This window comes from Ictidomys tridecemlineatus, unplaced genomic scaffold, assembly GCF_052094955.1.
Source record: "Ictidomys tridecemlineatus isolate mIctTri1 unplaced genomic scaffold, mIctTri1.hap1 Scaffold_1016, whole genome shotgun sequence".
Lineage (NCBI taxonomy): Eukaryota > Metazoa > Chordata > Mammalia > Rodentia > Sciuridae > Ictidomys > Ictidomys tridecemlineatus.
Genome location: NW_027520981.1, coordinates 33,701 through 54,874, shown reverse-complemented (window position 1 = coordinate 54,874; position 21,174 = coordinate 33,701). Strand labels below are relative to the sequence as shown.

The following is a 21,174-nucleotide window of genomic DNA, read 5'->3' as shown; positions in this document are numbered from 1 at the left end:
CGGCTTGTGTTTCTCCTTCTTGTTCTTGTTCTTCTTCATCTTCTCCTCATGCTTCTTCGTTAAGTCATCTTGACCTTCTTATTCATGGTCTCCTCCTTCAACTTATTTTCATTTTTCTACTCCTCTTTCTCCTCCTCCATGTCCTCCTTCTCCTCCTCCTCCTCATCCTTGTCCTCCTCCTCCTTGTCCTTCTCATCCTCATCCTCGTCCTCCTCCTCCTCTTCCTCTTTCTTCTTCTTCTTCTTCTTCTTCTTCTTCTTCTTCTTCTTCTTCTTCTTCTTCTTCTTCTTCTTCTTCTTCTTTTTCTTCTCTCTCTCTCTCTCTCTCTCTCTCTCTCTGTCTCTCTCTCTCTCTCTCTCTTCAAGAAGAGTTTACAAGCTGTGAATGGTTCTATTCTACCACACTCTTCTCTCTAGAAATGGCCTGTGGTCCTAAGTGGACTCAGTTTTCAATGAATAGAAAGATTGGAAGCCAGAAATGATTCTTCATTGAACTGATTTTCTCATGTACTCATCTAGGTCAGGAAAGGCCGTCAAAGTAGGCACCCTTTGGTTGTCTGTCTTCTTTGACACAAGACAAAGAAGCCTCTCTTCTTGGCCCCTTGTGGATAATAGCTTTGCAATGCCTCCTCAGGTAAAGGAAAGAACACATGTTAGGAAGGTTTACAGCCCCTGGGGAACATGAAGAACCTGCAGATTTATGCCCCATCATTAAACTTTGTTTTATGCACAAGTCCTACCATACTCATCCTGGGCATTGGGTCAACGCACACTGTGTCTTGGCTCCCAGATATCTTGAGCCCACTGTGACTCACTGTTCCCTACCCTCTGATGGTTCCACTTACTCTGATGGTTCCAGACAATATGCAGAAGCTCGTAGTTTTCTGGATCCTCCTGCTGGAGCAAGTGTGCATCTAAGGCCCTGTGGATGATGACTGGAGCCCTGTCCTGGCAGGTCACCTGAGCAGAGTTGGAGAAAGCTCATCAGAGAGGGAATTTGGGAGTAGCTACCCAGAGGACAGTGCTCAAGGACAATCAGAGACAAGTGAGCTCTCAACACAAGGGCACCATCTTGATACCCTGCTACCTGAGGCCTTCATGTGATCATGTGGGGTCTTCCTATGAGCCTCTAGTCCAATCTTGGTACAAGAGTTTGCTTCAACCTGCTATGCCCTACAGGGACAAGGGAATAAGGACCAAAAGGCTTTGTACAGACACACTCTACTCCCATCAAGATGAGAGGAATGGTCCAGTGGACTTCCATATCCCTGGTCTTGTCTGGGATGCAGCTGCATTTTTGTGTGCACCAGGCACAAACCCTAGGTGCTTTGGTCCTGACAGTCAGGGCTAAAACACACACTAGGACTCTTTAATGATAGGCATATAAGCTGCTGGGCTCGAGAGTGTCAGTTCTTGCTAGGGTGTCAGGAGATTTGGACCCAGCAGGTGCAGTGGTTCAACATGGCTCCCCTGGAGGTGGACACCAGAGTCTCATGATGGATACTCCACACCCAGGAAAATTCTGCAGAGAGATCTGCTAAATCTCTATTCACATACATGCAAACTAGGACACTAATGGGCCCCTCCAAGGCCCCCAGTTGTCTATGACCCACACCTACCCACCCTAATCATTCTACAATGGCTCCCTTCCCTTCAACCAGCAACATATCCCCTCCCACACACAAGAAAATGACTGCCAACTCCTCTGCTTCAACCTCCACGGTTCAATATACTCCTCCTCAATACCAAGGTCAGTAGAGGATGGCCTGTACCCTTGATATTTCTCTGACCTCCTCTGAACCCAGCACTCACTCCTGCACTTCTGACCTGCATATCCCCAAACACGCAGGCCCACTCGCACCCAGACCTGGCATGCTGCTGCTCTCCCGCCTCTCTCTTCCTCACTTTCTGCTCTCCTTCTTGACCTTCCAGAAGCTCCAGTTCAAAAAGACAGGCCTAGTCCAAAGTGTTTGCTGTGGACTCGGTCTTCCCCACTGTGGGCTCCCAGGAAACTCCCCTGCTCGAAGACTCACCAGGATGCTCCTATACTGTTTTGTCCTTTCGTTTTCCAGGTAGACGTGAATGAGGCACCTGCCTCTCATCCGCTTGTTATATTGGGGTCATGGGGAGTACCAAGTGGAGACCCCTGATGTCCTGGACTCCGGCTCTGCCCCTTCCCTGGGAGAAGGCTCTGGCTCTGGGGTTGGCTTAGGAGCCGTGATAGGAACTGAGCTTGTAGCTAGAGGAGAAAAGATGCCAACATGACTGCCTTGCCCTGACCTTCGCACAGACAGACAATACCCCTGCTGCCAGGAATAACTCAGGCCCTTAGCCCACACAGGACCTCTTTGCAGACTGGGGTCACTTCCTGAATGGACAAAGGCTTATCCTAATTTCCACCCAACACCAGGCATACAGACTCCCTGCAGTGGGACAAGAGTCGGACCTTTCCTCATATACCCTTAGGTACTCACCACAGTCCGCCTGGCTCTCAGGTTTTGCCTGGCTTGATTTGCCATCTTCAATTGGGGCCAGGAGGTGGTGTGCTTGGTGTTCCAGGTACAAGCCACCCAGCAGGAGCCACAGGGATAGCAGCTGCTGCAGACTCAGAAAGCCTGGAGGCTGATGGGAAGCCTCGGAGTAGAAGTTCACCCAGGTCCCCAGGAAGGAAGGTGAGGCACTGTGGGGAGGAAGGTGTGGAGCCTGCAAAACCCTGGCCTTGCCTTCGCCACAGCCTCCAGAGGAAACCTCTGACCCTACAATGGGGAGAGCAGTCTTTCCTCAGCCTTCCCAAGTCAAATCACCTTGCAGGTCCCTATTCTGGAAACAGAAGCCCACCCTCTTGACCCCAAGCCCATTCCATGTTGAAGTTGGTCCAGGGGTCCACCATAGTCACTGAAGAGGACAACGTGCCGTTATGCCCCATGGAGTCAGGGATGCAGTCACATGTAGGATATGTACTCATGGCACCTGCGGTTTGAGGCTGACCCCCATGAAAAGGGACACAATGGCAGTCATTTGAACCCCATTTTTCACTGAATTATGAAATGTGACTGGAAACGTGTCTTCACACAGTGGGTGCGTTCTCCATGTTCATCAGTGAATGAGCCCAAACTGCTGATTCCCAAATATCTCTGGGTGTGGGAGCTGCCAAGTCCAAAGCCCCTGTCCAGCTATGTCCCAGCTAGGATGCTCTGTCCCACTATGGAAATTAACATGTCTTTATTAACCCAAAAGTGCTTTTCCCAAGGCCTGAGTTTTGAGATGCCTCTGGCACAGATCTACGTTCTTCACAAAGCCAACATCACACCAGAAAGACCACCTGGCCTTGCTGAGTCCACCTGGGAATGAGCTCAGTGCACACCATTGAGCTGTGGTGCCCAGTGTGTGGGGACTGCTACACGGACCTCTGTGGATCAGCTGGAGTCAGGATGGTTTCTCTGCCTGAGAGGGAAGTTCACTCCCCTTGCAAGGCTGTGGCAGGCACCTCCAGGACTCGTCCCATTTGGGGCTGACATTCCACTATGAGTGTGGTCCTCTATCTCATTAGGTATCACAAACCTTTGGGTCCCTGAGAGGTACATGGCAGCCCCAAGACCCAGGCATGAGGGGGCTACACACTTGGGCTTGGTGGTCTGGTGCTTACCTTGGGAACAAGAGATCCAGCACCTGCTGGGTGGGGATGAAATCCAAGAAGATTAACCCCATGTTGCTGCTGAAATGTAGGTTTCTCCCACAAGTGACAGGCAGGAGCTCATTCCTAAGCTGGTCCTGCCTGTAAGGTTCAAGGCTCTGTACCCTGTAGGGCTCCTCCGTGTTCTCATCATTTTCACCCTGGGATGGGACCAAGAATGGTGGGTTCAAAATGGAAATGGTGACAAACAGAAAAATGACTTGTGCCAATACACTAGAGTCAAAGCACAATGGGACAGTTCCCATCAGTACAAACACACACACACACACACACACACACACACACACACACACAGAGTCAGAATAGGAGTCCTGGGCCATTCATCAGGGATCAGACTCGAGGGCCTGCTGGGCTCACCTGCCCTGTGCTACTCACTGTTACTCTTGAGCTCCTCTGTGACAATTGCCAGAGGCTCTGGCTTCTAAGATGAAGCCTCACCCAGTGTATCCACAAAAGGGCTAGTTGGCCCCCCTGAGATTCCTGGGAGCCTGAGGCTCGGCATTGTTTGCAACCACAGGAGAACATCCTTCTCACTCCAGTTTCTCCAACCAAATGAGCTCGGATGGCTTGGTCAGTGAAGTGGGTGCCTGGATACCAGGGTTCCATGTTCTGTTTGATCCATTGTCAAGGCAATGATGTCATTTCCTGTGTCCATACCTGAGCCTCTTTTCACATAAGACCACTTTTAAAAGCCCTATGAGCTGCTGATTTCTCCTCCATGCCTACCCATCTCAGGTGCGCATGTGTTCACCAACAACTACGTAAATACCCCCACCAGCATCTGCCCTGCTTGGTGCCACTAGAGTTCCAGCTTGGAGCCTTCAAAAATGCATTCACAACTAGTCCTTCCCTCTCAGCAGCTTTTGGACCCTGGTCCCATCATTGTGCAACTCATGCTGTGCCCAGTCTTTTCTTGAAAGTAGGGTAGCATCTAATCTCTAGGGTTTATTATGTCTATTGGCCCATAACACCCTCTATTCTCTCTGAAACCAGAGATGGGACTCACAGGTGGCTAAAGCACAAATGTAGAGATGGGACAATCACAAGAAGGGGAGAGACAAAGAATGCACCCCAACTCAATCAGGCCTGTGTCCCACACAGGGACGTGGCCAATGTCCGTCCCATCGTGGCTGCAGTTCCCTCTCTACACCATGGCAAGTTGGAGAAGATTGAGATGCAGAGGCTGCTCCCCTCTGCCATACAACTTCCCAAGGCTTCTCCTAAGATTTCAAAAGGGCCAAGTGTGTCTAGTGTTGGGGTCTCAGAGACTCCGAGGTACCACAGCATCCTGCTGCCCAGAACCGGTTCACCCCTCACCTCAAGGGGGCTCAGCCTCTGGATTCATGGGAACTGAAGTGGGTACAGGTGATGGGATATCACCTCCAAGACTGAGTTATGCCAAGTCTATGACCCCTGTCTGCATCCCTGTCTCCAGCAACACTCCCCTCTCTCTCTTTCCTCCTCAGAGCAAACAAATCCATTTAGCAAGTGTGTCCTGTGATAAAGACATGACAGTCACCCATCCTCTCATTACAAAAACACTGAGGCTCAGCCAACATGGATCCTACCAGGAACACAGGCATAAACTCAGAGTCCGATCCTCCCAGCTGAGCCTCAGTGGAGCCTGGACTCCCAGCCTCCTGAGTCAAGGAAACAGAGGTGCCTAGCCAAGCCACCTTGGATGCAGCTGCACAAAGACTGAACTCATCAATGCCCCTTGCTCTCAGTTTTGAGTAAGAGGGGAGGTGGTGTTTCACAACCCTGGACATCAAGTGCAGTCTCCAGGCTTTGGGGTGTACCCTGACCTCTCTATCTGCCCAAGCCCTCCAACTCACACTGGCCTTTTACCCAACCTCCTCCTAGCGCCAAACTCAATCCTGCCTCTCAATTTCTGCTGCCTTCGCCAACACACTGCTCCCCAAAATGAGCAGGCCTGGCTCTCTGTTATCATGCTGGTGCCAGCAGCAATGCCACCCCACTGACATAATTCTGAGTCCCAACCTAGGCACTCCAGCTGTCTTTGCCACACCTGGCATGTTTGGGCTCTGGCTCTTGCTCTTTTCTTTCATGTGCATGTGTTTTGAGGTTTTGAGTTTCTCCCACTGCAGAACTGCAGCTGTAGCAGGGTAGAGCTCATGAGGGTGACATTCTGAGACACGTCCAATCCCATCCGGACTGTTAACACAGTGCTGAGTGAACACATGGGAGGTGGTTGGACCCACCTTGCCTCTGAGCGGCTTCCTTTCAGGACTGGAATATAGGGATGGGAGCCCCTGGTGTGGAATGCTTTGCACAAGGCGTGACCACGGGCTCTTTTCTGGCAAATATGCCTCCACTCAGGATGGAGAGCACTGTCATTCCTGGTGGCTAACAACAGCCCTAGACCCCAGAAAGGAATCCACACTGAAGATTAATGTCTGAGTGTGCGTGTCCTCGAAAAAATGAGGTCTCCTGATCCCAGGTGCAAAGGGGTAAGTCCTCTAACTCCAGGGGCCATGAAGGGACATCTGAGTTTCCCTTGTCCTTCTTTCCCTCTCTGAACCCATGGTGTCCTCACACTAACCACAGTTAGGACCCTGGCCTCATTCCCCAGTTGGGATCATTAGGCTCCATAAAGGACAGTCTCTAAGATGCTCAGTGGACCAACACCCTCTGCACAACCCATAACCCTATTCACCCAAGAGGCAAGAGGATTTCTATTCAGGAAAACCAGGAAAGGGAGAGCCTTTCTCAAGGACACAAGGACATTAGTGAGTGAGGGAGTGATTAATGGATGGAGAACTATTTCCACCACCAACTTCCAGGAGCATATATGGCCCTTTGGGCACAGGTAGGGACCCTTTTTTTCCAATCAAGTTTTTCAGAGAAGTGAGGCTGCCTTCTAGATGGCACCTCCACACTAAGGGGGTCTCCTACTTCTTCCACATGTACATATTGCAACGGGCCTCCCACTGTGCATCTGAGAACACTCTGTGGGCATCTGTAGCCTTTCAAGACCCCAGAAACCATGCGGGCACCCCAGCACCAGCAGAGCATTTGTGCACATCACAACAATCACCCCGGGTGAGAACTCTCCATTCCACTCTGTACTATGCCCTGCCATCTGTACTGATCAGTCCAACCCCTCTCCTTCCTGTTTCTTGATTATACTACCATGGTTCCCACACATGGATGCCAGGGTGCTTGTGGTCCCCCAACCATTTGGGTTCCAGGAACAAATGCCACAGTGGAATGTGTTTGCGAACTTCTGGATGATGGGAAGTCCCACCCTCCAGGTTTTCATCTTCAATGTAATGAGTACAGAGGGAGCCAGGACGGCTCTGTCAGGTAGAGAGGTGGGAGCTGATGGAGCCTCAACTAAGTGCCCAGGACTCTGGGTTCAGAGCTGGTGTTATGTGGAATTGTTGAGAGATGTGACGAAAACCCAGCTCACTGTATGCAGAGACAGCAGATGCCCTCACGTGGTCAGGCTGCTGTGCTTCTCAGAGCCCCAAGATGTTCCACAGGTGTGGAGGTGGGGAACCCACGTGCCAGCCCAGGCTGCTCCTGAGCACCTCTACCTGGATTCGAAGCACGTGACTCTGCATCAGAGTCATCACATCAATGTATCCAGGCCCCCCACCCCAAAAGTTCTCTCAGAGACACTGAAGTTCAACTGGCTCTGGATTTGCCCTTTTCTCTGGGATTCTGGGGGCCCATTAATTAGGAGGTCACAACAATTCTCAGCACACAGGCTGAGCCTACTGAGATCCCAGGAGTATCCAGGCATTGCTTCTATTTATAGTCCATCATGTCCCACGACACTGTGGACACGTATTGCACTCACCTAAAGAAACCACCAGGCCCAGGGCCTTCATGCCACTGGCCTGCAGAGATCTGGAGGAGCAGGCAACCTATAGGCTGTGTGGAACCAAAGACCCTAGATCCTGAGATCTGAGCTGGACACACAGGTCATGTGCACACAGTCACCACTGTCACTGAGAGTGCAATTGAAACACCCACAGAGTTAGCAGTGGACCTGGTATGCCCACGAGTGAGGGTGATCTGCATTTCTTGAAAATGATCGTGTCCAGAGAAAGGCAAATTTTGTAGGATTTCACTTATCTCAGATTCTCAATTATCAGGTTCATAAAAAGTAAATACCATGTTCTTTTCCTAGGCCTCAAGGGCACTAGAATTCAGCATTGATGGCAAGAGTATGTCCACGTGAGTTCTGGAGATGCATGGTGGTGATGCCTATACACCAACATGAACATGCTTAATGCCACTCAACTGTGTACTCCAAAATGGTTTAATTACAAAATGGATGTTTGGTGTCAATTACCACAATGTAAACACTTAGGAGACTGCTGATTGACTTATCTTAGCATAGTTTGTGTTGTATTGGCAGAATACAAGACACTGGGTAATTCATAGCACAGATTTTATTTCTCAAATTTGGGAGGCTGGAAGACCAAGACCGGGGGCCAACTTGTAAGAACGTTCTTGTTGTGTCCTCCTGGGGAAGCAGGTGAAAGAGGGACAAGGGCTGATTTGAGAAGCCCTTTCCCAGGGAAGGAGAATCCATGGCCTAAGCACGTCTTCAAGTTCCCACCCACTAACACATCATAATGCAGAGACAGAATAGAATGACAGCCCATGCTCCCCAGAACATCCCAACTTTTGGCATGAGTCCATTTCTGCAACATTTCACAAGTCATGATTTTGGATAAGACAAGAGTTAAGCTGAACACATGGGGAGCAGGCTCCCTTCTCGTCTGCTGCTTGCAGTGTTACAGGTGGCCTTACAAGCCATCACTGAGGTTCTGCACAACAGCTCCGACTGCCCCCCATCACATCCCCATGAGGCTGACTCACACACAAGTCCTGAACACTCCCAAGCCCAGAAACCAGAAATGTTACAAGAAATCCAAGGGATATTTGTTCAAAGTCAGCCCAAAAAACCAGTCCACACAGGCTCAAGTCTCTTACAAAAGAGTATTTGCATCTAAATGCTGCATATCTTCTTCCTGTAGCACTTCCATTATCTCTAGATGACTTTTGACACCTAATACAATGAAAGGGCAGTGTCATTCTCTGTAACACTGTAAGATCCAGGAAACAATGAGGAGAGAAGTATCTGTCCAGAGAGACACAACTGCTTTCCTAATAGTTTGGATTTCCAGCTGGTAGGGATCATGGATGCAGAAGAATGGGTGCAGGGCCAACTGCACTTTCTTGCTTTGCATTGAGGGGAGGAAACACTGCAGCCAGGATGAGGGCTTCTAGGAGCTGATATCCTTCAATTCAACATCTGGACACATCTGACCTTCAGGCTGGAAGACTTTCTACCAGGGGATCCAAGGACTTGCCTACTGTGGAAGGAATCCAAAAGAATAATTTACTTTAAAGGACATCAAAGAGGTTCAGGAGGGAGGAAGCCAACCCAATTGTCTAGACCACTTTTAGAAGTCAGGGGGTGGGTTCCAATGCAAAACACCGCAGTCACATGGAGAATTCTGCAGTGTGTTGGTGATTAAGGAGAATGTGTGAATCCAGGGGTCACTAGGTCCTCTCAGCCATAAGGAGGGAATCTGCCATAAAGGAACTAGGACAAGGGTGCGAGGAATGCTCACTGGGGGGAGATCTGAAGGAAGGAAAGTGTACTCATTAGAAAAGTGTCCCCTGAAAATTCTTAGCCAGCCAAAAGTCGTGCGAACTTGTGTGGAAAAAGAGTCTTTGCACAGGATGAAGCTGAAAGCTCATATGATGGAACACAGCTTCAACTGGGACCAAATCCAATATCTGATATTCTTGTAGGAACAGGAGAGTCTGGACCCAGATACCAGGGAGACTTGGGGATACAGTCTAAGTGAGGATGGAATCAGGAGGGGATGCCCATATAGGAACCACAGATCGTGGGCAGCAGTAGGAGAGTGGGAAGGGCTGGAAGAGTTGGGGGGACAGTCCCCTTGAAACCTGGGAGGGGTTATGGCACTGGGACAGCCCAACACCTACTGTGTTGAGCCTCTGGAGCTCAACGGAAGACACTTCCTCTGTTGTCAGCCACCTAGTTAACAGGGTTTGGTTGCAGCAGCCTAGGACCCAGCTGAAGGTCTGAGCATGTTGGCCATGCAGGTTGGATCTGGACTGCAGACACCCTCATCAGAGACTGTAGGGTCTCAGCCCTGAGGCAAGACAAGCACCAAGTCAGGCCAGGTGGGGAAACGGCTAGGCACATACTCTGGGGGCTGGTGCCTGTGTTACAGGGAGCACTTCTGATCCCAATTCCCTGATCTGCTGCCAACATAGGCTACAGAGGAGGGTACAGGGACACAGACCACAGATCTGCCCCACTCAGTGGGCCCAGGCCAACACCACACCCAGCAGCCTCGTGCCATGCCCAATGAGTCTCGAAGCGGCCCCCTCTTCCCATCCTGAGAGCTCTTCCCTTCCTCATGTGCCACTAGCTCTCTACTGTCTCTGGCAATATCTACTCTGTGAGATGACAACATCCGTGGGTACTGCTCTCTCATCCCAGGACAGTGTGGTCCCACAACCCTGGTGAAATGGGCCACCTGGAGGCTGGACCTGGAGGTTGTTGAGGCTGAATGGCAGGTGTGGTCCTCTGGCACTTTATTATTTAAGTTAAGAAAACAAAAACAAAAACAAAAAACGGGTCTTGATGCTCAAAAATGTTTGATTTGCATATTCTCATCCCCTAACCCCAATATTTTCATTATTTCCTCACATATGAAATCTTACTAGCAGAAAGTTAATTTCGTATTATACAAAATTGATTGAAATAACATTGGTAGGGCTGGGGATGTGGCTCAAGCGGTAGCGCGCTTGCCTTGCATGCGTGCGGCTCGGGTTCGATCCCCAGCACCACATACCAACAAAGATGTTGTGACCACCGAGAACTAAAAAAATAAATATTTAAAAAAAAAAGAAAGAAATAACATTGGTATAAATAATCAATCACCATACTTTCAATTTTGTTTTGCTTTCCTGTTAGAAACCACTTGGATACTAGAGAACAGAGGACAGACTCATGGAAATGCTTGAAATGACAAGAAGCTCCCACTCAAGCTCAGCATTCAGTCCTGGACAGGGTAAGACAAGGCCACTTTGACATCTGTTCCAAAGAGTCTACCAGACACAATCCTCTGACTGATCCCTGACTGAGCCATAGGAACTGGCTAGGAAAGCCTTGACATCCTCAATACATTCTTCACTTCAGAATACTTGACAACCATTGATATACATCTCTCGTTACCTTGCTCCCCAGCCAACCATTCTTCAACAAATTCAAAGGAGCAACGCATGCAAGCACACAGAAAGGGATGTTCACTACATTCATCCAAGTGCGAAAAAGACAACTGGTATTTCTTGTTTGGGCTATTTCAAATGAAATCCCTTCTGCATGACCTCCACACACCAAAGGAAGATATTTGTGAAATTCCCACATAGAAGATAAGATACACTTGCCAAGGAGGCGGTGCCAAGAATTTTGACACTCCAAATGTAGAGTGTGTGTTTAGGAAGCAGTCACAGTTTCCATGAGAGAGTTCCATGAAATCAATTATGAAGATCCATGCTCTAGCCCTACCATGCACGTGATGTGACTTGAAAGAGTCACTTAGTCTTAGTAACCATCATCACTAACCACTAAGTCAATGAATAAAGGTCCTCAGGTGTCAAGCTACAAAATGTGGGATGAGCATGGATGAGGATGGGTGGGAGAAGTCTCTAACTCTAACACAATTAGGGAAGGCTGTGCCTGCCTTCAAGTGGCTGGGGGGGCTGGGATCCTGCCACAGAGGGGGATTCCAAACCTCACATCCCCTGACCCAAGGCAGAAGACCAGGTAGAGTCCAAGGATCCTGGGGTGGCCCAATGGCAATAAAGGTCCAAAGGAACTAGGGATCTGCCTGGACCCTCAATCCCCTACTCTGAGCAGGGCTGCATGACGAGACCAGAGGCCATCCACAGCAATCTGCCTTTACAGGAAAACAGGGACTGCAGGCTGCCTCTGGCTCACTGAATCAGGGTGGTGTTTTCATAAAGCAAGACCACTTCCTCACATTTGACCAGCAGCTCATGCGCTGACAGCACAATGGCTGGCTTGACTCAGGCCCTGATGAATGAAATAGAAAATTCATAGCAAACACATCTTTAGCTCTTCCACATCATCAGGGGGTGTAATTCATTTCCGTCAACAAAGGGGTCTGAAATGGTGTCTAAACATGCTGGGGACTCACCTCTGTGTGAAACTCTTCAGGAAAAAGGGGATCAAATCTCATGAAGCAACTCTTCTCTCTTCTAGCCCATGGGCAATGCAAGGAACCTGCATGATACCAGAGGCTCACTTCTCTCTTCTCATGTCTTCTGGAAATGATTTATTAATGCTTCCTTCAAGGTGAAGCAGAAGCCTGCATTCCTAGCTGCACAGAAGTGTCTGAGGGCACTGTCTCCCTTAAAACCCAAGAAGAAAAACAGGTTATTAAAGAGGCATATGGATTAGAGTACATGTTCAATGATCCATCCTGCCTGGAGCCTTCCACATGCCCATCTTCCACATTCACAGAGCAATGCTTGGCTATTCTCAAAGACCAGGAGACCATGATGCTCATCACCAGGAAGTCATTAAAGGACTCAAACAGAGCAGCATGGATTGCAGAAGGTGGCACAACAAGGATCTTCATCTCTGCTGCTACAAGAGCTTAACTTCAGTATTGACTTTCTGCCACCTACCAAGTACGATATTAGTGTCAAGCACAACATGCAGACATGCAAGTAGCAGGTGACACCCCACATCCATTTACAGAAGTGGGCAACATCTGCATTGGAACAAGGAAGTATCTTATCCTTACTGGTAAAAATCATAAGAAACAAAGAATAAAATGGATGCAAGATTTCTCATTTCACAATTACGTAGCTGTTGGAATTCCCTATTAAAAAATACCTCCTCCAAAATAAAAAGTATCTCAGACATGTGTCAACTATTCAATGGATGACATTTTAAAACTATGGCCTTTACTTAATATTTATGTATGCTATAGCCCTGCCTAATGCTCTCTGAGAAAGGAGCACATAGAATTGGATCTTTGAAAACCTCACATTTGCTGATAAATATTACTGCCTATGTCAGGCATGGTGAAGTGAAAAGTGGGACTTTGGATACTCAAAGAACACAATGTTGTGGGATTGGTGTCCCTGATTCATAGACAGTATGTGGTTTCAATGAAAGCCAGTGAGGGAGCAGGAGTAACGAAGCTCATTGAACAGATGACCTCAGGGGATACTGGCAAATAGGCCAACCTGAAGAACATGTTCCAGCTAACAGTGGTATTTGGGCTCCTGAGCCCAGACTGGTTATTAAAAAAGGTGCAGACAGGCAGTGTTCATGTACAAAATGTCTACCATTTAAAGGTGGGTAATTTAAATGGTATCTAGTTACACATCTGAAAAAATGGTCTACCAACTTATGAATTTCATTTTAACAACAACAACAACAAGAAAAAAAAACTAGACAATTGTGGGAGGCCATCCTCGCACATGATTTGACTTACCTCCCTGGCTGGGTGAGAGGCGCTCAAACACAGTTGTGTCAGAGCCATTCCCCACCCTTTCCCAGGTCCGAGGGATTGTCCATGCAGAGGCATGCCTGGCCACTGACCTGAAGACCCAATTGTTGTCCTTGACCTTGGGATGCTGCCCCCCTTAACCTTCACTGGATGGGATTTTCCCTTGAATTTTTTATTCCCCAATAAAAGCTCACTCCCTGCATGCTCTCCCTCTCTCCCTAGTCTCTTGTGTAAACCTTGCCACCACATTAGGTGGCTAGAAGTGGGAGCTAGGAGAAGCCGTCTCGGAGCTATGTGAAAGGTAATGAGAGTCTTGTCTCTTTAATTTAAAACTCACTAACAATTTCTTATGAACTGAACCTTCTTTCATGAAGCTTGAGCTGGTCGCAAGGCAGAAACAATGAGACATATAAAGATAAAACCTTGTCTTCACCAGGACGCCTAGAAATAGGTTTTATTTGGCTCATGCAAATAGCTTTCAATAGAAATTCTGATTTCTGAATGAACCCATTCAATTTTATAAGGCACAGATCACAAGGTTTTCTTTACAGAATATTCTCTTCTTCTTCTTAAAGCCTCACATAGAAAATGTCTCACAGGACATCTGAGTGGAATGACGCAAAGGATGAGAGAATGGCTGGAACCGTTCTCAAATGTGCCCATATAGCCTAAAGTGTAAAGGCATCTAATTGTTCTCTAAAACAATTATGAACCTACTTGATCCATTATTTATAAATATCACCACTTTACCACTTGAAGCAAATCACAGAAAATTGGAAACAGATGATCATTGGCTTTGATACCTTTACTTCCATTTCATTACCCAGAGATGATCAACTCTCTACTTCAAATGATGCACATTTATTACAGAATGCCTAAGATCCTGAGGATATATTTTGGCTCAGCCCATGGTATTGCTTCATTATTTTATTATTTTGTAAGTAATAAAATGTAACTTCATGTTGGATAATATATTCAAGTCATGAAAATATCATCCAACATCATTCTTCCCATTAGCCCAATTTCTGTGCATGCTCACTTACTCTTTAGGAATTTTACTAATTATTTGAAGGTTCTAGAGGACCTGTTAGACTCCTAATGGACAAACCATCCAACATACTCCAGTGAATGTATGAGTGCTATAAGAAGAAAATACGGTCAGCCTACAGCAATGGGCAGCTGCCTGCCCCAGGCTGGGAGGAGCGCTGGCCATGGCACCAGGGCTGCTGGGCAGCAGAAGCCTCCACAGGCCTTCAGGGAGCCTGGAGCACAGCTCTGCAGAACCATCCTCAGCCCTGGACAGATGCACATGAGTTCCCATCACAGGCTAGAGTGTGACAGTCCCAGGTGCATGCCTGTCATGCCAGCCACCAGGGAGGCTGAGGAAGAGGAACCTTTGAGGTCAGCCTTGGCAATTAGACCTTGTGGCCAAGGGGGGAAAATTACACGGGTCTCTGAGGGTGGAGCTCAGGTAGGTCACTTGCCTAACAGGCTCAAGGACCTGGGTTCAATCCCCAGAACCACACATACACCAAAAAGTGACCTTGGAACATGGTTTAAACTGATGGGTCATGTACACAGAAGGAAACAGGAGAGGGTTTTTAAAGCGAGGACTTAAAACAAAATCCACAGGTGCGTCAGGAAAACAAAAGGACACAGAGTCAGTGAGACCTGAAATACCTGGGCGGGTCTGTCTTTTAAACCGCCTCCTGCCCCCAGGTCACCTGGGCTCCTCCGTCGCCCTCCCCTCTCCAGGGGGCCTGCAGGTCAGGCCACCTGTTCTCCTCTGAGGTCCATAGCGCAGGCCACACTGCTGAGGCCACCGCATCCTGAACAGGACCCTGCAAATCAAAACCCACCAGCTGTGACCAGCAGCTCCGCTGAGGAGAGCCCTCAGGTGAGAACCGGGACAGCGGGGTCCGGCGGTGGGCGCTGTGGGGACCGCCCCGACGGCTCCAGGGGACAGGCAGCCCGGGACCGAGGCTCCAGGGCGGCGGCAGAGTCTTCCCGGGGTCCCACCCTCGTGTGGGTGTCTAGACCAGGGCCGCTCCGGGCCAGCTCACCTTCTCCGCTCCAGGATCCCGGGAGCTGGACCCACCACACGCGGACCTGCAGCCCCGCCTCCAGGGCGCTACTTCCGGGCTCCTCCCACACGGAGCTGTGCGCGACCGCGGCTCCAAGTTCCCGCCCTGGCATAGGCCCCGCCCCCGTCTCCCTGGCGACGGCCCCACTTCGCTTCTGCGTCAACCTCTGCGTGCTGAGGGCGGGGCCTTTGGCGCCCCGCCAGCTGCGCTGTCACCTCAGCTGATGAGCTAGGGTGGGACAGCAACTAACTAGAGTCCTCACCTGTCCCCAACTTCTTAGGAGTGAGGCCTGCGCCTGCCCCTCGTAACTGTGGGACCGAGTGCAGGCGGCCCTGGATGCTGGGCTTTCCCGTGCGAAATGGGCCTCAGCCAGGGGGATGGGACTGCTGCCCAGGAGGACAGGGCTCCTGAAAAGGAGCCTGCCACTCCCCTTGCTTTGAGGGACCGCCTCCAAGGGCCTCCTGGACTGGCAGCTGCTGACGAGGGCTTTCCTGGGCAAATGTTGTGAGTCTGCCCCAGCCTCAGGTCTGGAAGTGGGACCTTCCTTCAAGCAGGCACGACACTCAGGATAGCCCTGCCCTGTGGTGGCTCCGTGCAGTCAGCCATGTGGTAGAAAACAGACTCTCCCAGGGTGTTGGGACTAAGCACCTGAGAGAAACCACACCAAAAGAAAGCCCAGGACCCTCGCTTCCCAGGCTGCCCAGGATTTGGGCCTTGGGGTCCCCAGGGCGGCTGTGCCCTGATGTGCTTCCTCCTAGACGCTTTCCTGCTCAACTGCTGAAGCATTTGCTGTCACCCTGACCTCCATTACTGTTCCCATGCACTCCCGTTAACTAAGGTAACCAGGAAGGAGAACTCAGTTCCCTGTTGTTTGGAATGGCCAAAAGGATGCAAAGAGGCAGCACAGGTATGGATCAAATAGATGGTAGCTGATTGTATTAAGTAAAGGAAGTGTCAAGTAAGTGAAAGAGTTGTCACTGCAGATATGATGGTGCCCTCCCTAATATTGTGTGTTATTTCTCTTCAGTGTGTAGCACCCCTAGTGTTTGGCTGTGGTTGGTTCGGGGATAATACATGCTCTAAGGTGTACAGTCACTGAGATTCAAGACTTTGGTTAATGTTTTGATTTAGATATAATGTCCCCACCCTTGGGATATGATTGAAGAAACACAGCAGCTCTGATTGCAGTGGCAGACATTTACCCCTATGGTAGAATGCAGTCTGAGGACAAAATTGCTAAGAGAAATAAGGTAGGCCCAAGCCACCACAGAGGCATGAAGGTTCAGTCCTGGTCCATCTATGATCAGTGAGTCAATAAATTCCTTTTGGTAAGTAAGCCAGTTAGCATTGGGATTTGCTGTTATTTGTTTCCATGTACAAAATGTTTTGGGAAGAAGAGTTTTCCAAGTTGGAAAACAATGATCTCTCAATAGTGAGACAGTTTGAAAAACTGTTCATAAGGCTTGCTATTATGTGGTGCATCCAATAAGTCACTTATTTATGGGGCTAGAAAAATAATCTCAAACAATTATTTAGAAAACTAACTCCTAAGAGATATCAAAATTTTATCATATGTTTATGACAGTAAACAGTATTAAAGAAGAGTGGATAAATGGTTTGGCATCAATATTCAATGTCTTAAAGGAAAAGAGGAATTTCTCCTGTCTTATGTCCACAAATACATTGCCTTTTATGTAACAGGACATATTATATGTATACATGGACACTTAATTGAATCAATTAATTACTGTGGAAAAAGATAATAGGGGGCTGGGCTTGTGGCTCAGCGGAAGAGTGCTCACTCAGCACCTTCGAGGCCCTGGGTTTGATCCTCAGCACCACATAAAAATTAAATAAAGAAATGTGTCCATCTACAACTAAATATATATATATATATATATATATATATATATATATATATATGAAAGATAATAAGAATAGAAATCAAGAGCACCAATCAGGTTTTGAGAAAGGTTAGAACTGAAACTTCAGGGATATTTTTCTATGTATTAATACATAGGATATTCTGTAATTTCTTCCCCTTCACTGTGGGTTTTGTGTATTGCATTAGTCATGTCTCTTCAGGCTTCTTTATTTGGACATCTCCACAGCCTTCCTAGGTCTTTTATAAAATTAACATTTTTGAAAGCTATAGTCCTCCTCACCTTTGTTTTTCAGTTGACCTACCATGAGATGAACTTTCCTTTTGGCTTACAGTTCTTTGAATTTCAATGTACATTGAGAAAGTTGTTATTGCCTAAACTCCTCCACCCTATGCCATGGTAGCCACACTCCTGTCCCCTGCCTAATCCCTGGAAAACATGATTTATTCTTCATTATACTTTTGAACAGACATCTTATAAAGGAAAACAGCATGTAAACTTTTGAGCCGGGTTCTTTCACTCAGTATAATGCCTTTTGATTCATCCAAGATGTTACATTTATCAGTAATTTGTTCTTTTTTATTGCTGCCTACTAGTCATTGTATGACTGCATCACAATTTGTTTATCCATTCAATGTCGTGTGAGAGAGAGAGAGAGAGAGAGCAGGATCTGAACCCTTTTATTAAGGAGAAGCCATTCAAATGAGGCAAGAGGTCAGGTTTCAGGAGGTCGAGTCTAGCTTCATGATGTCTGTTGTCAGAGATTGACTGACATCTAGGAAGGCCACACCCAAAGGCCCAGCAAGAGAAGGGGACACACAAAGAATCATTTCCATGGAACATTCTGTCCCAAACAGGGCAAAGCGTTAATATTACAAAGGAATAGGTGAATGTAGCTCAATCCATGGGGCTACATGCCTATGTCTGAAGACACGCCCTCAAACTTCCTGGACCGGAGCAATGTCCAGATCACTACAAGATGTAGTGACCGGTCAAAGTCTTTCTGCTCCAGGATGGAAGGTGTGAATCATTCAGAGTAGCTCCCTACAATTCAACAGTTTAGGGACTTTTGAATTCGTTTCAGTTTGGGGTGATTATGAAGACAGCCATCTAAACATTCGTGTACAGGCTTTTGTGTGAGCCTAAGTTCTTATTTCTGTAGGAGAAATAGCTAGGAGTGAGATTTGCTGGGTTCTGTGATGGGTATGTGTTTGATTTTATTAAGAAACTGCCAAACTGGTCTTCCTGATCATTACCCAGGATGCAGCTGAGAGGAGATGATCTCTTTTTGGGGACAGCTGCATTTAGTGACCAACTGCTTGAGCAAGATGCACACACCAAAGATAAGGGAAGCCACCAATAGCCTATTTGAGTTGATTTTTGAACAACTCATCAGGGTTGAGAACATCACTGCAGAAGAGTGTGGAGTAAGGAAGCAGCTCAGGACAGGACACCCTGGAAGCAGAGAGAGAGCTCCTCTCACCAGGACAGAATAAGAAACCCCAGGGGCAGTCCCTAGAGACCTACCTCCTCCAATCACACCCTACTGCATACATTACCACCCAGTGAGTCCCCCCCAGGGGTTCAATGCACTAATTAGGTTAAGGCTCTCCTAACTTGCACTGTCTCACACAGGAACTTTTGAGGGACACCAACAAACCATCACATCTGCGAAACTGCAAACCTTTGTCCCTCACCCTTTCTTATAGGACGTTTTCCCCGAGCTGTCAGCCTTCAGGCCTTTTGTAGTTTCATGGATTGGAAATCTCACTTTTTAAAATAACTATTTCTTCTTTCAGTTGTAGTTGGACACAATAGCTTTATTTTATTTATGTATTTTTATCTGGTGCTGAGGATGGAACCCAGAGCCTCCTACGTGCTAGGCGAGTGCTCTACCGCTGAGCCCCAGCCCCAGCCCCAGGAAATGTCACTTTTAAATGGTGCATCCTACTGAACACAGTGCTCTACAGGGAAGTCAGACAGGTATTTCTGGTCATAAATACACTGAACAGAGAGATGTTGAGGTCCTACTAGGTATCAGGTACTGTTCAATATTCTGGGATACAGCACAGACCTGGGCCTTGGCTTCCCAGAGTCTGTCATCTAGCTTTCTTGTTTCTGTGTAGCCTGAGATTAAATAAGTTTGAACAGGGAAGGTAGGTGTGTGTGTGTGTGTGTGTGTGTGTGTGTGTGTGTGTGTGTAAAGTGTCACCATCATGGATTAAAGTTATGATTAGTGTTGGGTGCATCAAAGGTAAGTGAAATAAAATCTCATGCCAGGGCAAAATAGGGGAGTTAGGGTACATACTCACGTTTTAGTAATTTTATACGGTACTTCCTATATACTGTTATGGGGTGGTTTTTTTCTGAGTCTCTATGGTTCTACCTCTCATAAAAGGAGGTAACTGTAATTAAGCTTCACATCTGGTATGCTGGTGCATGCCTTTAATGCCTTGGGAGGCTGAGGCAGAAGGATCAAGGGTTCAAAGACCAGTATTAGCAATTTGACAAGACTCTAAGCAACTTAGTGAGATCATGTCTCTAAATAAAATATTAAAAGGGCTGGGGATGTGATTCAGTGGTTAAGTTCCCCTGAGTTCAATCCCTGTTACAAAAAAAAAAAAATTAAGTTTCACATTTTTCATGGAATTGGCTGTTAGGGAAATGCTGTTACCCTGACTACTTCTATGTTTATGAATTAAAAAATTCTTTGTCTCAGAGTCTGATCTCTTCTACCAGTATCCATGAGATTATGACAAGCTTGCTTAACTTGTAAATAGGATAAAAATCTCAAACCCTCAATTTTTGACAGATGTCACTCAAATCCCTTCTGCCTTACATTTTCTCTGCCCCTCATGAAACCCCCAGTATCACTCAGACTTTGGCTCTCTCTTCACAGGAACAACCTGATAACATGTTGCTATACCTGTGTTGCTGTACTTCTTTCTTCCTATCCTGGGGCTTCTTCAAAATTCCCATGCAGCAAAAATCTAGTCAGTTTGCATGCATGCACAATTGGTGTTGCAGAGGAGACCAGCAGCTGGCGCCAGAGCACGCCAGATAAGGATGTTTCTGTCCCAGATTCTTAGGTTCTTGCTTAATCTTGATGATTCCAGGCAACACAGGAGACTTAGTAAAAGAAAAAAGTTTTTTAGCAGGGATAGAACAAGAGAAAATGGGCATATTCTCAATGGAAAGAGTGGGTCCTCTTAGGAAAAGGATGGTGCACTCTCCCTGTATTCCAGCTTTATATAATTGCTTAGGGAAATTTCCAGTGAATCCCACAAAGGTCCACATCTTGACTTTTGACAACCAGATTGCATCAGACTTCCTAGTCCCCACTGATCATGGTTTTGGGAGTCAATGAATGAAAAATGAAAAGGCTGCAAAGAGGCAGAAACTTTCTGTCTGAAAATAGAAGACAGTCTTAGGCTCAACAGCATAATTTTTAAGTCTTAATAGCTGAAAGGCCAGGGGACATGGAGGATACTGTGCAGTTTTTCAGTTTCCCAAAATGGGCCTATAGAATGGTAAAGGAATGAGTTTCCAGCATGGTGACTGAGTCAACTTTGTTTATGTTGGGTGTTTTTTTGCTGTTGTTTTCATCTTTGGATTTGTTTGTTTTGTTTCCCATATTTTAATTGGTGGATTATAATTATACCCATATATATACAATTATGTATATAATTATTCATATATACTTATATTGTTATAAATGTATAAGTAGATATGTATATAGTAGTGGTGTTCATTGTTACATATTCATGTGTGCACATTATATAACAATGTAATTTGGTCAATTTTGTTCCCCAGTATTTCCCTTTTCCCTCCCCTGTTCCTCCCCCTGGTCCCTGTCCTCTGCTCCACTGGTCTCCCTTTCTTTTTCATGAGATTCCCCTGCCCCTGTATGTTTTCTCTCCTTTTATTCTCTCTAGCTTCTATATA

General features: G+C 47.3%; 2 long non-coding RNA genes across 3 annotated transcripts; both read right to left on the bottom strand.

The window, feature by feature from the left end:
* Positions 1 to 315: 315 nt before the first annotated feature.
* On the bottom strand, positions 316 to 5,360 carry LOC144372408 (uncharacterized). The gene is made up of 4 exons (XR_013432431.1): positions 3,646 to 5,360; positions 2,474 to 2,679; positions 2,033 to 2,238; positions 316 to 959 (listed from the first exon to the last, which is right to left on the bottom strand). It is a non-coding gene; the product is annotated as an uncharacterized LOC144372408 (long non-coding RNA).
* A 2,739-nt stretch (positions 5,361 to 8,099) lies between these two features.
* On the bottom strand, positions 8,100 to 15,475 carry LOC144372404 (uncharacterized). Of its 2 annotated transcripts, none has more exons than XR_013432427.1 (3): positions 15,326 to 15,475; positions 11,937 to 12,150; positions 8,100 to 9,047 (listed from the first exon to the last, which is right to left on the bottom strand). It is a non-coding gene; the product is annotated as an uncharacterized LOC144372404 (long non-coding RNA). The 2 variants fall into 2 exon arrangements; XR_013432428.1 differs by lacking the exon at positions 15,326 to 15,475 and adding an exon at positions 14,943 to 15,309.
* Positions 15,476 to 21,174: the final 5,699 nt, after the last annotated feature.